Genomic DNA, 17045 nt, shown 5'->3' with positions numbered 1-17045 from the left:
CCATTATTATGGACCTAAAGGGAGCACAGCTATAATATCTTCTAAACCTCACTAACAGCATGTAACAATAATAACAACAATAACAATCATAACAAACCTTTAGGTCAATACACTTGAAAATTTAAATAAAATAGACAAATCCTGAAAAAATAATCAAATGCTAACTCTGACAAGAAGAGAGAAAAAACTTGAGTAGCTTTATAACTATTAGATTAATTGAACCTGTAATTTTAAAGCCTTGCCACCAAGAAAATTCCAAACTCAGATGGCTTTGCCAATTTCTACCAAACAGCTTTGGGAAAAGTATTAACAACTAAAAGTCATCCAGACAAGGGAAAAAATAATATACTCATATAATAGGCGGCAAGACTAGCAAAAGAGAAACTATTTCTCAAAAAGTGATCTGTAGAAGAGATTATAGCTTTGTTCCAAAACCCTAGAGGTCTGCAGGGCAATTCTCAAACAACAACAACAACAACAAAACAACAACAACAACAACAACAACAACAAACCCAGACAATTAATAATTATCTAAATCAGGAAGTTTCCAGTGTTCAAATTTCTAATTATTTTATAAGCTTTTTTTAAGTTTGTTGGAATCAGGATCTAAACGAGATCTACACATTAAAGTTGTCTGATATTCTGATATGTCTATTAAATCTCTTTTTATCTATACATTCTCCAACTCTTTTTTTTATTGCCAAAGGTTTACTCTTTAACATTTTTTGTCAATTCCTAGGATGAAGTTGTACTTATTAAATGACCACTGACCCAATAAGAGGACAAGGTAACTAAGTCTTTAGATACCAGAATTATAAACCTTATACTAATAATGGGCTGAAACTCTTTTAATAATAAATTATAAACCTTATACCAATAATGGGCTGAAACTCGTTTAATAAGCCCCTCAGTGAGTTTCTAAAATTAAACAAATATAGGACAGAGTATATATCTCCCTTCACAGCAATTATATAAAAAACAAAAACTAATGAACTAAATAAGAAGTTTTGCTTTCTTTAGGCTAACTATAGGTCAACACAGTAATACCAGTATAAAAGAAAATATCATATCTAGAATAGGGGAACTTAATGGTCTCACATTAGATAACACACCACACTCTGTTGAACGCTGTTAAGTCTGAAAGTGTTGTTACAAAGTATGGTTTGTCCAGAGAGGGTGATAAAGATAACAAAAGGTCAACGAAGATAATGTGTATCTTATATTTATATAATCCTGATCTTCCCATTTGCTAGCTGGGTGACCACAGCTACTTGTGTGACACATCTGTGTGTCAGTTCCCTTGCCTATAAAATGGGGTAAAAATAGCTTATATTTATATGTTCACTTTGAGTTAACATGCATGAGGTACTTATAATATCACCTACCACAGACTAAGTCCCCAACAAATAAATGTTAGCTGCTATTATCATTGTTACAAAATATTCTTTAAATCATTAACATTTGTTTTAATGTAAGGCATTAACAAAAAGCTATGAATGTAAGCCAGGTCGAGTGAAGAATAAAGGCACTAGAGCTGCTTGTCTAAAGAAAAGTCTAAAGAATGGAAGGCAAGTGGAAAATAAGATATCTCGGAATTTTTGTAGAGCCAATATGTGGAAGCATAAGGGACTTTGCACTATAGAACTTACACAGTTCTATATACTCATGAAAAATTAAGTACAAATTTACAAGAAGAGCATTTTTCTTCTAAATATAAATAGAATTTTTAAAATATATACAATAATGCAGTGGCTGCCTTTAAGGGACTAAGATCTCCATCAATGAAAGAATGTTAAGCAGAGAAAGACCAGAATTTTCTGAATCCTGAACACATACGTAGTGAAATTTTTTTGATATAACCAATGCATATTTTTAAATATATAATATTCATATAGCTTATAAACAGTTTTTAAAACATGATATAATAGTCACTTACCAAAACTGGCCTTTTTTATTGTGATATTCTTAAAAAATATGAAAACATATATACTCTGAACAGCAGCCTTTGTCACACAGACTGAACACTTTATTAAAGCAATATTTTACTTATTACACTGAAACTGTTTTACTTTATTTAGTCCTAAAAATTCCTTCACAAATGAAATTCCGTATCAAATGCCAACCCTAATTTAAGACAGTAAAAGTATGTGTTTTATGATTCCTATGATTGAATTATTTTTAAAGGGGAGATTTCCTCTATTAAAATTCCTAACTTCTACCACCTAATACATCTGTTCTATAGAATTATATTTTCAGACACTAGTTTTCTGAAAAGCAATGTCCAATTCACACTTGAAATCCACCACCAAATTTTGAAAAACATGTGATGTTACAAGCTGAAGAGAAAATCACATATCACTACATTTACAGAGGGGGGAAAAAGTCCCTAAAAATATCATATCTAACAGTTTTTAAATCAAAAGGAAAAAAGTGAAGATAAAATGGTATTAATACTGGCTTCCCAACTACACCTTCCAAATTCTAAAAGCATGAAAAATACTAAAGCAAAACATTAATATTATACTAACCTTGAGATTCACATTGAGATTCTTAGAAAGTTTATGAGGTATTGCTTACCTAAAGTGAAATAAATTTCCCTCAGGACTAACCCAGAATAGCTTTATGGTCCAAGTTAGTAAAACCATCCATATAAGTCCCCTCTGAGATTTACAGATTCCCTTAAAGCTGTAATTCTAAGTATAGCAGAAAGGACAAACTGACGTTTCCTTTATCACCAGAGGAAGTTCACAAGAATTCTCTATAACATTCAGTTCAAATATATGTCCTACATAAACATATATTTTAAAAAATACATACACTTCTTGTAATCTACTTCTAGCATTTTATTTGGAAATTATTTCAAAGGTACAAATGAGTTGCAGGAGTAATCCCAAGAATTCCCATACACCCATTTCTCAGATTCATTGTTAATACCTTGTTCCATTTTATTATTTCTCCTTCTTCTCTCTCCCTCCCTTTCCTTCCCCACCTCAGTCAATCTCTCTCTTTCTCTCTCTCACAGACACATGCACGCATGCACACACGTGGACACACACAAGCACAATAACTGTGTATACATCATTTCTCTTATCCCTATATATTATGGTATATATTTTAAGAACAGACTTTCTTTTTATAGAACCATATTATAGTTATTAATGTCAAGAAATTTAACATTTATAGAATGCTTTAATCCACAAATATTTTAGTTTGTAAATTGGGCCAGTAATGTCCTTCATAGCATTTTTTCATCCAGTACAGAAATACAGTCAGGGATAACCTACCATATTCAGTTGTCATGTTTCATAAACCTCCTCTAATCTGGAACAATTTTTTAGTCTTCATTTCCTATGACATTGACATTTTTAAAAATTTATTTATTTTAGAGAGGGAGAGAGAGCACAGGGGTGGGGGAAGGGCAGATGGAGAGGGAGAGAGAATCTCCAGCAACTTCCCGCTGAGTGAGGAGCCCCGCATGGGGCTCAGTCCCAGGACCCTGAGATCACGACTTGGGCAGAAATCAAGAGTCAGACGCTTAACTGATTGAGCCACACAGGTGCCCCAACATTGACATTTTTGAAGAATAAAGCTCTTTACCTTTTTAAACAAAAATTTCCTTATTTGAGATTTGTACGATACTGCTTAATGATTAGATTAAAGTTTGCAGTCCCACTCAAAATGCTGGGTAGGAAACATGTGTCTCATAGGCCAAATCTAGCCAGTGGCTCATTTTTTTAAATAAATATTTTTTGGCATACAGGTATATTTACTCATTTACATACTATCTATGGCGTGCTTTCAAATTTCAACGGCAGGACTGAATAGATGAAACAGAGACTGTATAATCCACAAAGCCCACAATATTTACTGTCTTAACCTGTACAGAGTTTGCCAAACTCTGTTTTAAGTGATGTTTCTCTCAGCAGCTATCATATCCAGAGGCACACAATGTATTATCTCCCATGGTTTTTGATATGAATTTTGATTTCTCAGACAAGGTACTATTTTTCTCTGCACCTTATAAACAATCTGTAAGAAAGACATTTAAATACTGTGCACATCTCATCAAAAATTTATCCCCACCCTGGATTTAAAACCTATTGATGATTCTTTCCCAAACCAATTGTTTACTACAATTATTATTAAACAATGATTTTTTTTTCCTCAATTCCAGTCAGTATTCCCAATGCCAGTCAGCACTCTGTGTATCCCTCTCCTCTGTCAATCTGTCCATTATCAGTATAAGCTCACGATTCCTGTTTCAATTTTAGATTTTTTTTTTTTTTTATTTGGCAGAGATCACAAGCAGGCAGATAGGCAGGCAGAGAGAGGAGGAAGCAGGCTCCCCGCGGAGCAGAGAGCCGGATGCAGGGCTCGATCCCAGGACCCTGAGATCATGACCCGAGCTGAAGGCAGAGGCTTTAACCCACTGAGCCACCCAGGCGCCCCGTGTTTCAATTTTATAATTTATTATTTGCCTAAATTATTTTGATGCTCAAAGTATCCCAGATTTTACCAAAGGACCCCCCCTTCAAGCCGATTCTTCTGTGCTTTTGACAGGACCCATAATTTTCCTGAACACTTCCTTAATTTGATATAACAAGATATACCAGGTTCATCCTTACTTTTCCTGCCATAGCCCTAGAATCAGCCATTTCTCCAAAGAGCCTTGGTTTCTTTTCTTGGGAATGTTTTTAGAAACTAGATCTGGAAATATGGGTGATCATTGTGCTCACTATTACTGGGGTGTCTTAACTTCTAGGCCCTTTCAGAAGAATCTAAACCTGTAACTGTGGGCCGCCTGCCTATTTACCTGTCTACCTGCTACCTGCGTACCAAACCACAAGCTCACAATGATACCTACAAGCCCAGTCCATCAGACAGGATTCTTCCTGCCTTCCCCATTTCATATTTGTATCTCCTGTCTTCCATGTTGAGAATTTTAGCTCCCAACAACACTTTTACTGATTTTTTTAATCTGTCAAGTACACCCAAAATAATGTAGAATTACTTCACCAAAACCTTCAAAAAACAAACTTAAAAAATTTGTTAGCAGCTCTTCCCCACATATCCACACCTAGCCTGAGGACACGTAACCAAACACTGTGCTAAAAAGGCTTGTGGGTTATTTTCTCCCTCTTCAGTGTGGTTTGTGTTATCCATTTGAGACGTGAGTGAGTTCTTGAGTTTCCGTTTGCATTGTTCTAGAGTTTGATTGCTTTCCTTGTTGATGATTTTGTGTGTAGATCAATCTGCTTCTAAAAGTCAAAACTACTTAAGGGAAATTTACTTTCATTTTCTGTCCTTCCCACACCATTCTCTACTACCTTTTGCAAGTAGCCAACATCACCATCTTCTAGTTTATCCTTCCAGTGTTCAATTTTTGCTTAAAAAAACAGGCATAACAGTATTTTCTGATTTCCCCTTCTTTCTTACACAAAAAGTAATATGCTACATATGCTATTTTGCACTTGTCACTTGATATATCCTGTAAATCATAAGATTTCAAACAGTTCTTCCTTTTCTACAACCACACAGCAGTACTTCACTAATATGGATGTACCATGCTTTATCTACCAGTAGTTTCTAAATAATGTTACAGTGAATAACTCTGTCCATACAAAAAAAAAAAAAAAGTGTTTCTGTATTTTGGAGGTAAAACTGAAGCATACATTCTTTGAAATGGAATTGATATGTATTTTTGTTATATATTTTGTTGGGTTTTTTCCCCCTATATTTGTGACTTTCAGGAACGGTTTATAGTTTTCTTTAAAGATTTGAACATTTCTTGTTCAATTTATACCTAAATGATTTAGCTTCACTGTAGATTTCTAAATGTGTTTTTCTCCTTCTTATGTCTTCTAATTGCCTACTATATACAGGAAAGATATTGATTTTTGCATACTAATTTTTAAAGATTTATTGGGGGGCAGAGAGAGTCTTTTAAGCAGACTCCCACAGAGCAGAGCCCAACATGGGGCTCGATCTCACCACCCTGAGATCACGACTTGAACCAAAACCAAGAGTTAGACGTTGAATCACTGCACCACCCAGGCACACTTTTTGCATATTAATTTTATAACCTGTTACCTTGCTGAGTTCTTTTATTGTTTTATTGTTTCAGTTAGTCCTATTATTGCGTAAGTTTTCCAGGAATTCTCTATCACTTGCAAGTAGCTTATGTTCTCCTTATCAAAGTCCTATTCCTCTAATGTTTCCTCTACTACCTTCAGAAAAATGTCTAGTAGTAATGGAGATTGTGGGAATCTTTATTTCGATCCTAACTTTCACCCAAGTGCCTGATTCCCCATAGAAGATGCTGGCTTTGGATTGACATAGATACATTTATTGTATTCAAACATCCATTCCAATTTTTTAAGATTTTAATTAGGAATGGGCTTTTTTAGCATGGTCTTCCTAGACCTATAAACATAGTGAATTTTATTAATGTATTTCCTAATATTGAATCATCCCTGGAATCCTAGTTATATATCCTACTTGATCATGGTATCTTATTGGTTTGTGTTAAAGTTTGTTCATTTTATTTAAGGTTTTTTGGTGATTTTTAAAGGAAAGCATGTTAACTCATTTTCAATCACACAGGTCTATAATCTCCTATTTCTGAGATAACTGTAGGTAGCAATGTTATACTTGTTTTCTAAAGTAAATTTTTAAGTTTTCCTTCCATTTTTATTCTCTAAAAGAATTTACAAGCATTGCTAAAGTTAACCTATAACATCATCTAGGCTTGAGGCTTTCTCTATTTTGTTCTATGGAAATTCATCTATATAAACTTTCTATCTCTATTGGGTTTAATTTTAGAAAACTGTTATTTTCTTAAAAATTATTTATTTTTTCTATATTTTTAATTTATTTGCATAGATGTATAAAGTAGTCTCATTTTTTAAAAAATTTCCTCTTTACCAGTACTATTCTCCCCTTACCATTTCTTACTTTGTATATTTGTGGTTTCTTCCTTATTTCTTGATTAAATGAGCTAGCTAGAGGTTTATCTATTTTAAAATTTTTAATAAACAAATCTAATCTATTAAATTGATCTACTGCCTTTTTGTTCTTACATCAATAATTTCAGATGTCATTTTTTACTATTTGAATCCTACCACTTCTAGGTCTGTACGTACTTTGTTCTATTTCTTGCTTTTTGAGTTCAGAATGTGGTTCACCTATTTTCACTCATATTAATATAGTTGTCTAATGCTATAAATAATCTTCTGATAACTGCTTTAAACTTATCTGATAGATTCTTATATGTATTGCTTTTACTGTCATTATTTTTTAGCAATTTTGTAACTTAAGCTTATATCTACCTTAAAGGTTTTATTTAGTATCTCCATTTTTGGGGGACCTACTGATGTTTTCTTTATATCCTAAGATACAATCTACTCACTTTTTAGGAGTTTTCCATGCATACTTAAGAAGTCCACAAGTACTCTGTCCATAATCAGGTTGTGTTGATATATATCCTTAACATTGCTTGATTATATTGTTTAGATCTTTCTACCTTCTCTTACTTTGTCTTGTCGTGTACAGAGTAATGCTTGAACTGTTTTATAAAGAAATTGCTGCTATTTATTTCTCTGCATTGCCTATGTTTCTGTTTTATATGGCTGGTTGCTGGGTTATTTGGTACATAGATATTCTTCTATTGTATATTACATCTTCTGGTGAATTGTGGTTTTAATACAATAAGGTATTCTTGACTCATGCAATGTTTTGGTGGCCTGAATTCTACTTTCTCTGGCCTTAGGATCACAACCCATGCTATCTCATTGAATCTAATTACTGTGTTCGATAAAAGCTAAGAGCAGGCTACAATGATGGTGCCTCCAGTCCTTTTATGCCTTCTTTAAATGTAATAAAATACTTTGGGCACTGCAATAAGAAAACTGAAAGTGACCATATATTTCATTCATGTATCACCCTCCTAAGTAAGTTGTTTTCTTGTTAATTTTTTTAGCATTGGTTGGTAATAACTGATGAGCAATGAATTAATTTCTAGGAAAATGAAGTAGCAAAGTGTTTTAAAACATAATAAAAATAAGCACTAAGATCCTAGAGTATATCTTAGATTTGTAAAAGCATCCAACAGATCCATCTGTAATTGCAGATAGAATATTTTATACTACATTTTTAAGTAAATAAATGTTCTCTTTGTTCTTTAAAGACTTCTAAGAAAGAATGAGATTTATTAAATAACAGCCTTCACAGAATGTTAGGTAGGCTTGCTCAAACAACTAAAATTGGACCGACTAACATTTACGGTGTTAAGAGTTAAATGGCATTCTTGACTCCTACCAATTACCTATGCAAGAATCCAGGCTCTTTTTCTGCTTTCCTCTTTCTCTTACCCTTCTCCCATTTTTAGCTGCATTCTTTCTACTTAGAAGGAACACATAATATCTGCATTCTAGTTGTCTACTGACATCTCTACCCTTGTTTTAGTCTTAGCTCCTAAATTAAATACACGTCCTCTAACCAGTCTTTTACCTGAAGTGTTCCCATTCATCTCTTTGTTAGATGATGCTTATTCTCTACGACAGGGTTTGACAAATTACAGTCCACAGGCCAAACAGCCCACCAACTGTTTCTGTAAATCAAGTTTTACTGGAACAGAGCCATACTCATTCACTTATGTATTTTATACCAGTGCATGTGTACAGACTCAACAGCAGAACTGAGTAACGACCATGTGGCCTACAAAGCCAAAGTAATTTACTATCTAGACCTCTACGAAAAAGTCTGCACATTTCTACTTTACTAGATTTCTCAGATAAGGGCACATATACACGAAATTACCTGAGTTTTTCCATGTTCAAACTGTTTTCTCTATAACTTTGACACTTGAAGGACAGTTTGGCAAGATATAAAAACTTTAAACCATACTTCTTTCCTTACGTTTCTTGAAAAATTTGCTCCTTGGTTGCCTTGATTTGTATGTTACTTTTGAGAAATCTAATACAAGCTAATCTCTTGCCCTTGTAAGATATTTTATCTCTCTGCCTGAGAGATCCTAAGGATTTTTTCCTTATCTTATTTCCTTATCTTTTAAAACACATCTTTCCTTATCTTTTAAAACACATCTTTATCAAGATGTCTCAAAATTGCTGAGAAATCCTAAGGATTTTTTCCTTATCTTATTTCCTTATCTTTTAAAACACATCTTTCCTTATCTTTTAAAACACATCTTTATCAGGATGTCTCAAAATTGCTGCTGTGGTTGAATTTAACCAAGCACCCAACCTAAAACCTCATGAACAGAATGGATGAAGGAATTGTGGTAGAGTCATATAATGAAACACAGTAATGTAAAGGAGTTAATACAGTAATACATAACATAGATGAACCTTAGCAATATAGTAGGTGAATGAAATAGAAGAAAGCCTCAGAAAACTGTATAAAATATTATTTCCTTTTTGTAAAACTCAAAACCAAATAAACAAAACAATATGTAATATAAGCATACACATATAAAAAGGTATTTTTAAAAACAAATCCGTAAGAAATTCTAGATTTTAGAATAGTAGAGAGACAGAAAACTTTTTTGTAAAATCCAACAATTTTTTTAATGACTACAATTATAAAGAGAAAACTTAAAGGACTACAATAAATGGTTACATTTTTTCATAAATATCCTCTTACCAAATATACTTTTGGGGTGCTTTTGCTAGTAAGACATGGTCACTTCTACGCTGATGACTTAATAACAAAATAAAGTTGAGTTGAGTAAACATAATAAGAAATCAATAAGTGGTTGTTTTTTAAAAATAAATTGAAAGCTGGGGCACCTGGGTAGCTCAATCAGTTGAGCATTCAACTGTTGGTTTCAGCTCAGATCATGATCTCGGGATGCTGGGATTGAGCTCCTCATCAGGCTCTGCACTCAGTACAGAGTCTGCTTGTCCTTCTCCCTCTGCTCTTCTCTCCCCCTACTCACACACTCGTGCTCACTCTCTCTCTTCTAAATAATCTTTTAAAAATAAATAGATAAATAGAAAGCTATATGTAGGCACATAAGAGTGCTGCTTACTGAAAAAACCAGAATAGCTAATGCTCTTAAAAATGTTAAATAAAAAAAAGTTAAATAAACATGACAACCTTTAACATTAAGAAAAAATAAAATGCTACAAAGGACCACATAGTATTAAAAATTGTAACTCAATAATAACAATAGTAGAAACGGACCAAAGGACCCATGCTATTCCAAAAGGTTTATATTTCTGCCAACATTTTTCTCATCTAATAAAGGATGAAGTCCTCTTATAAAACACTTCTTTCTCCCACCTTCCAGGATCCTAATACCTAAATACATGTAAAGGATCATTTAGATAAACAGTTATATTTGAATTTCTAAGGAATTGCTACAACAGTTGCTACAATCCCCAGGGTCTTGAGAGAAAACAGATGATATACTAAAAATGAGTAATTATAAGGAGTCTAATAGAAAGACTACTTTTAAAACTATGGTCAGGGTAATATCTTGGAAATAACCCAGCAGGAAGTCTTTAGTATCTGCTAGCCTGAAAAAAGCAAGAGGAGGGAATGGTTTCTAGAACTCTAAGAGTAGCTGTATGGATAAAGACAACTGACAGTCCAGCCTTCAGTAGGGCAAGCCCCCTAACCCAAGATGACCCAGCAGGGAGGGAGTGGGGCAAATAAAACACCTCAGCCTCACTTATCTCCCACCCTCTGATCTACTGTGGGTGCCCCCAGTGAAAGCTAGAGGGCACGGGAGGAGGGCAGAAATGGTGAAGGGTGGTTCTGGAGAGACACATGGAGGATATCAAGTGTAACACTTTTGAGTCACCACTAGAAAGACAATAATAAGTACAGTGTACGATTTTTTTAAATTGGCTAATGTATTTTAAACAACACTAAGGGAATCTATAGATTCAACTTTTAAAGAATATGTGCTCAAAATCCTATGCGTTCATTCAGATACTTACCAAGCATTTAATACACAGCTCTTTACTAGAAAGTACACTTTCAGAGAGACATATTGCAGGATTCCTGCTCTAAAATAAACTTCTTGGGGCGCTTGGGTGGCTCAGGGGATTAAGCCTCTGCTTTCGGCTCAAGTCATGATCTCAGGGTCCTGGGATTGAGCCCATCAGGCTCTCTGCTCAGCAGGGAGCCTGCTTCCCCCTCTCTCTGCCTCCCTCTCTACTTGTGATCTCTCTCTGTCAACTAAATAAATAAAATCTTTAAAAAAATTAAAAATAAAATAAAATAAACTTCTTAGAAGAAGAATGTAAGTACAAGAAGAATACCTATATAAAGCCACATATGTGTCATATTCACTTATGAACAAAGAGATACAGGAATTTGGAGGAAAATTAAACCACTTCCAAAAAATGAAAAATTCCACAAATACAGCTCTGGATTAACAAGAGTCTTTTCACCATTATACAATTAAGAAGGCCACCTTTACTTTGTTAATTAAACAAAAGGTTAGGGAACCTTTACTGCAAGCTGATCTCTTCATTACGCATTTTCCTGATTGTTCCAATAATTCTGCACATGAAGCTCATTGGATTACTGTCACTCCTAAGCACCTGACAGCCATACAGCACTTTTAGAAGTTGTAGCCTAGGGTGCCCTCGTGGAAAATTCCCTGCCAGACCTACTTGTGTGTGTCCCACATAAGCTATTTTGTCAAGTATTCTGTTCTTATACATCTATACACATTTTCATATAAATCACGCCACAATGAATGAAACATCTTCGGCTAAAGAACAGATTGATTTTAGAGACACAGCTGGCAGGATTCATCAACTCACAAGAAGTTTAAAAGTTGAAGAAGGACATTTCAAAGATGAAGTGTTAATTCGAAGCCTGGTCATTAAGCTCAATAACTTCCGTGGTTGTTGACTTTATTAGTGGATCCTTTCATGGCCGCCTTCTCATGCTGGCATTACTTCTCAACTCCTCGAATAGCGAGTAACGTTACCTGCATTTTCCCAAATAAAATTCTCTCACCTGAATTCTTGCTTAATGGTCTGCTTCTGGGAAAACCCAAGTTTAAAAAGATCCTGTATTTCCTGCCAGCTGCTGCTACCTTCTTTGCTCCCCTTTACAAGCAAACTTCTTGAAAAAATTGATCGTGACTAATGTTTCCAATTCTGCTCTCCCTCCCTTCTAGATCCAATCCAGTCAGGCTTTTACCACCATTCCCCATTACACAAAAAGTGTTCTTGCCAAGATCACCAATCGTCTGCACTGCACTAAATTCAATGGCCAATCCTTAGAAATCATTTTCCTTGAGGGGTACCTGGGTGGCTCAGTCAGTTAAGCGTCTTGATTTCAGCTCAGGTCATGATATCAGGGCTGTGAGACTGAGCCCCGAAACAGGCTCATCCTTGTTATGGGGCCTACGTAAGATTCTCTCACTCCCTCTCCCTCTGCTCATCCCCCTACTCACATGCATGTGTGTGCGTGCATGGTGCTCTTTCTCTCTTTTTTAAAATCATTTCCTTAAGCCATTAGCAGAGCAGCATCTGGTATAATTAATCACTTTTCTTCTAATAATCTTTCTTCACTTGGTTTCCATTCACAACACTACTCTTCCTTGCTTATCTTCTTCTCCTCTTATGGAACACCATGGGGCCCAATCCTTTTCTTCTGTTTATCTACACCCATTTCCTTAGTGATCTGATCCAGTCTCATGGCTTTCACTGCTTTCCACATCCTAAGAGGCCCCAAATTTACATCTCCAGCCCAGATCTCTCTCTAGTCTAATGCCTAATGGATATCTTACATATAACATATCCAAACTAACTCCTGACCTTCAAACCACCTTCACCTCAAACCTGCTTCAGAACCTTCTGTGTTCAGTATGGCAATTTCATCTCTCCGACTGCTCCAACCAAAAACCTTGAAATCATCCTTGACTCATCGATCTCAGACTCTACATCCAAAACCTTCAGCAAGTAATATTGGTTCTACTTTAAAAACATATAGATGTTGATGAGAAATGGACTAATTCTCATCATCTCCAATATTACCACCATCACTGTCCAGATTATTTTAACAACTCCCTAACTGGCCTCTTTGCTTCTGTTCTTTCCTTCCTAGAGCTTACTTCCAACACACACAAAATGATGCATTTAAAAATTATGTCATTCCTCTGCTCAAAATCTTGCAAGGTCTCTCCATTTAACTCAGTAAAAAAAAAAAAAAAAAAAATGCAATGCAAAAACCCAATAATCTTGCTTCCTTATTCTCCTCTAACCTCATCTTTCACTTTTACTTTCCACCCTTTCTTCTCCAAATTCCTTACTGTTCCTTGAACATGCTCAGCATGCTCTTGCCTTGACACGCTGCTCCCACCTCCAGGAAACACTCTTCCCCCGGATACTCACATGGTAAATTCCTTCACATCCTTCAACTCTTTGCTCAAAACTCACCTTTGCAGTGAGATCTACTGTCTCCTTCCTATTTTGTAACTACCTCCCCTTACTTTCAATCTCTCTCTCAATCCCCTTACCTTGCTCTGATTTTATAAAACTTACTATCTTCTAACACGTCATATAGCATACATCCGTATTTTATTTATTTTTTATTGTCTGTATCACCCTGTTTGAAATAAGGTCTGCAAAGCTAAGGGAAAATACCTGATTCATCATTTGTTGGTATGCATTACTGCATATGTCTGAAACCAAGTAGAACCAAAATGTGCTCATATAAGCTACAAAGTCAACCCAATGTTTAGGAAGTTCTCCTTAGATCAACAAAACTCTAAAACTCATAAAATAGCAAGGACGATACCTACAATCTCAGCAGTTAAAAAAAATTTCTAGTATCTTAGATTTTTTTAGTGCTAATCTATAATTCTCCAATTAAGATAATTGAAGATAAGTTAACTAAATGGTCATTTTGTTCTAATTATATTACAAAAATCTCAAATAAGAATCATTGTACTAAATGCAGAAACAGAAATACCTTAGAATGATTTGCAATATTATTAAAAGTTGTATAAGGGTCATTTGTTAACTGGGAATTTTTTCTCTGTTTTTAAAATTTCTACATAACCATGAGATCAATATCCTTAGCGTATGCTTCTGAGTAAATTTTTATCTAGCAAAATAACCTGTTTTCATGAATTACTCTTTCTTTTCAGTTACCTCACCACGATGCTGTTTAAAGAGATAGCCCCTTCTTTAATACAAAAACATTTTTTTTTCCTTAGTTGTCTAGAAGCTTTAACATGTAAGGATGGTCAAAGTAAAAGCCAACCTACATTTGGGTACCTGATGCCATTAAAATCAGTCAGGAAAAAAGAGGCAAAACTGCCAACATAGTGTAGTAATTCCCACTAAGAACAGGACTAAATAAATAAATGAATATATACTCTCTCTATGGCAGCAAGTATTCATTTATAACTAAGATGATAAATTATCCTATTACTTATGTTCAAAGTAGCCCTACTTAATATAATATCATTCCCTAAAGAAGCACTTTTCTATGATATATAGAACTTAATTTTTCTAACATCTTTAAACTATATTTACTCATTGTTTTTGTATCCTTTTATTTGTAAGTACTTTCCAAAGTGAAAGTGCTTCAATTATTCTTTGATATCACATACTTTCAATAAGCAGTGAATTCAAAATGCACAGGAGTAAAGTAATGTTAATTTTATTAAGATATAATTTTACAGAAAAGTTGATGAGCTCTACTTTGTACTTAATTCACAGAATTTGAAAACTGCCCACAATTCATCTATTACTCTTATAAAACTCATAAACTATGCATTCCTCCCATTTCTATCTTATCCTACATTCATAAGTGTGCCTGAAAATAGTGCAATTAATAAGACAAAAGTAAAACCAAAAATACCCTGTGGATAAATTTATTTATTAATAGTATTGTTGTTATAGAATAAACCAAAAGAACTCCAAGAAATAGTTAAAATTTTACCAAAACTACAATTAAAATTACATAATCAAATTATTCCAAATGAAAACAAAAACCTACCAGCCAATGAATTTATCAATTAACAACCTACATCAACATTTACCATTCATAGGTTAGAAAAAAATGACGTGCCTTCCTAGCTATCCCTGGAAAGCATAATCACCACCATGTCTCATAACTAAATGATACTACTGTTCAATAATTGGAAATATGAAAAGAGTAACGTATTCTGTGAACTATAAACTATATTGTTGGGAGGCAGAGTAGAGAAGACATGTACTAACCAGGTAACTTAGAAATTCAGTTTCATGGCCAATACTGCATGTGAGCCCATGTAAATACTGAATCAGAGAGCTTGTACATAAAGTCAGGGTTATACCCTCAATGAAAAATTATTTGGTTTGGTTTGGTTTGGTTTGGTTTTAATCTGCTCTGCTGAAGCAGACAGAAAATGTCTACTTTAGCCTTGGCCCTATGTGGAAGGAGAAAGGGCTTCCCTTAAAAATTTTCCATCATAGACTAGACATCATGTCACTGTGGGCATGAATTTACCCTACATATAAATAAGGTCCCAAAAAACCACATGCCGAAATTTTAATTTAATTTAGACCAAGGTTGCTAGGCCCCCAGAAGTACACATTCTCTCTAGAGCAGGCGATCTAACACCCAAGGGGGCCCAATCTGGAACAAAGCCATGCTTGTTTGTGTATGTATTATATGTGGCTGCTTTTATGCAAACCAGCAGAGCTGAGTAGTTATGATAAAAACCACGTGGCCCACAAAACCTAAAATATTTACTCTCTGGCCCTTTACAGAAAAGACTGTGACCCTTAGTTTAAAATATTGATAATATGGTCAAATGTACTTAAAACAAAAAAAGATGAATTAAAGCAGCAGAAATAGTAGCCTATAAATTGGAGGTTGACCAAAGAGTGAAAGTACTAGTTAACTTTAGACTTCATTTTTTTTGAAACTTCAAAAGTCAAAACCTCTGGTTCAATCATAAGCTTCATGATAGTTTAATTCTGAATCTTCCCATTTTCCTCAGAGAAGACATGTAAAACAATAAGGAAAACATGAAGGTAATGTGAAAGAAAAAGAAAATTAAATATCCAGAGAAACTAGGAACTTTTAAAAAACTACAGACTCCAAATAAGGTGTGAATATGCAAAAAAGCAAGTAAAACCAAGAGAGTCACATAGAAGAAGCCACAAGAATGCAGAAAAGATGAGAAACAGGAGTGTGGGAAGAAGCCTAGTGGTAGCAGATCTCAAAAATTACCACACTCCTTCCCACAAAAAGGCTTTCTCTCCCTAAATGTAAGAAGAGCCATAATTAAAAACAAGAAGACAACAGAGTAACACAAAGTGTACAAAAGCCAGATGGAATCATGAAGCAAAATCCAATCCCCTCTTATACACAAGAGACACATTTAAAACAAAGTGATTCTGAAAGTTTAACAATGAAGGAGAGGGCAAAAGTATACCAGGAAAATACTGAACCCCTTCCCACAGAAAGCAAGAGCCATAATATTAAATATCAGACAAAGTAGAAATCAAGTCAAGTCAAATCAAGTCAACATTAAGCAAGCAAAACAATTTATAATATTAAAAGACACAATTTGCAAGAAAGATGTTAACAGTTACGAATATCCGTAATATCAACTTTCATAAAGTATAAATTCCAGAATATACAAGGAAAAATAGGCAAAAATAAACTAACATTTTTAGACTTTAATTCAATTTTCAGAGCATAGCAGATGAAGTACAAAAAAAAGTAAGGAAAGAATAGAATACCTAAACAGATTAATGAAGTAGATTTGATAGATATGTATGTGTATGTCATATCTTGATATTATAAGATTTACCTCCTTTTCAAGTGTCTATAAAATATGAAAACTGGCCCACAAAGAAAATCTCAATAAATTACAAAAAGTAGAAATAATACCAACAACATTCCCTGAACATAATAAAACCAAAAATTAATAACAAAATCAAAAAACAAACACCTTTCTACATAGAAAATTTCTAACTGCTGCTTAAACAACTCTTGGGCCCATCTAAGAAATGCAATGACAGCCACATGTGCTTCAATGCCACCATGAGTCTGTT

The 17045-nt window shown here is 34.3% G+C and overlaps 1 protein-coding gene across 1 annotated transcript in view; it reads right to left on the bottom strand.

Annotated features, from left to right (window-relative positions):
- The window catches only part of LOC111145096 (attractin like 1), a 796800-nt gene that overhangs the window by 714628 nt on the left and 65127 nt on the right, over positions 1 to 17045 (bottom strand). The window lies entirely within an intron of this gene.

This window comes from Enhydra lutris, unplaced genomic scaffold (genome assembly GCF_002288905.1).
Source record: "Enhydra lutris kenyoni isolate GAN:26980312 unplaced genomic scaffold, ASM228890v2 scaffoldscaffold12, whole genome shotgun sequence".
In the NCBI taxonomy this organism is placed as follows: Eukaryota; Metazoa; Chordata; class Mammalia; order Carnivora; family Mustelidae; genus Enhydra; species Enhydra lutris.
This window is presented reverse-complemented; position numbering and strand designations above follow the sequence as displayed.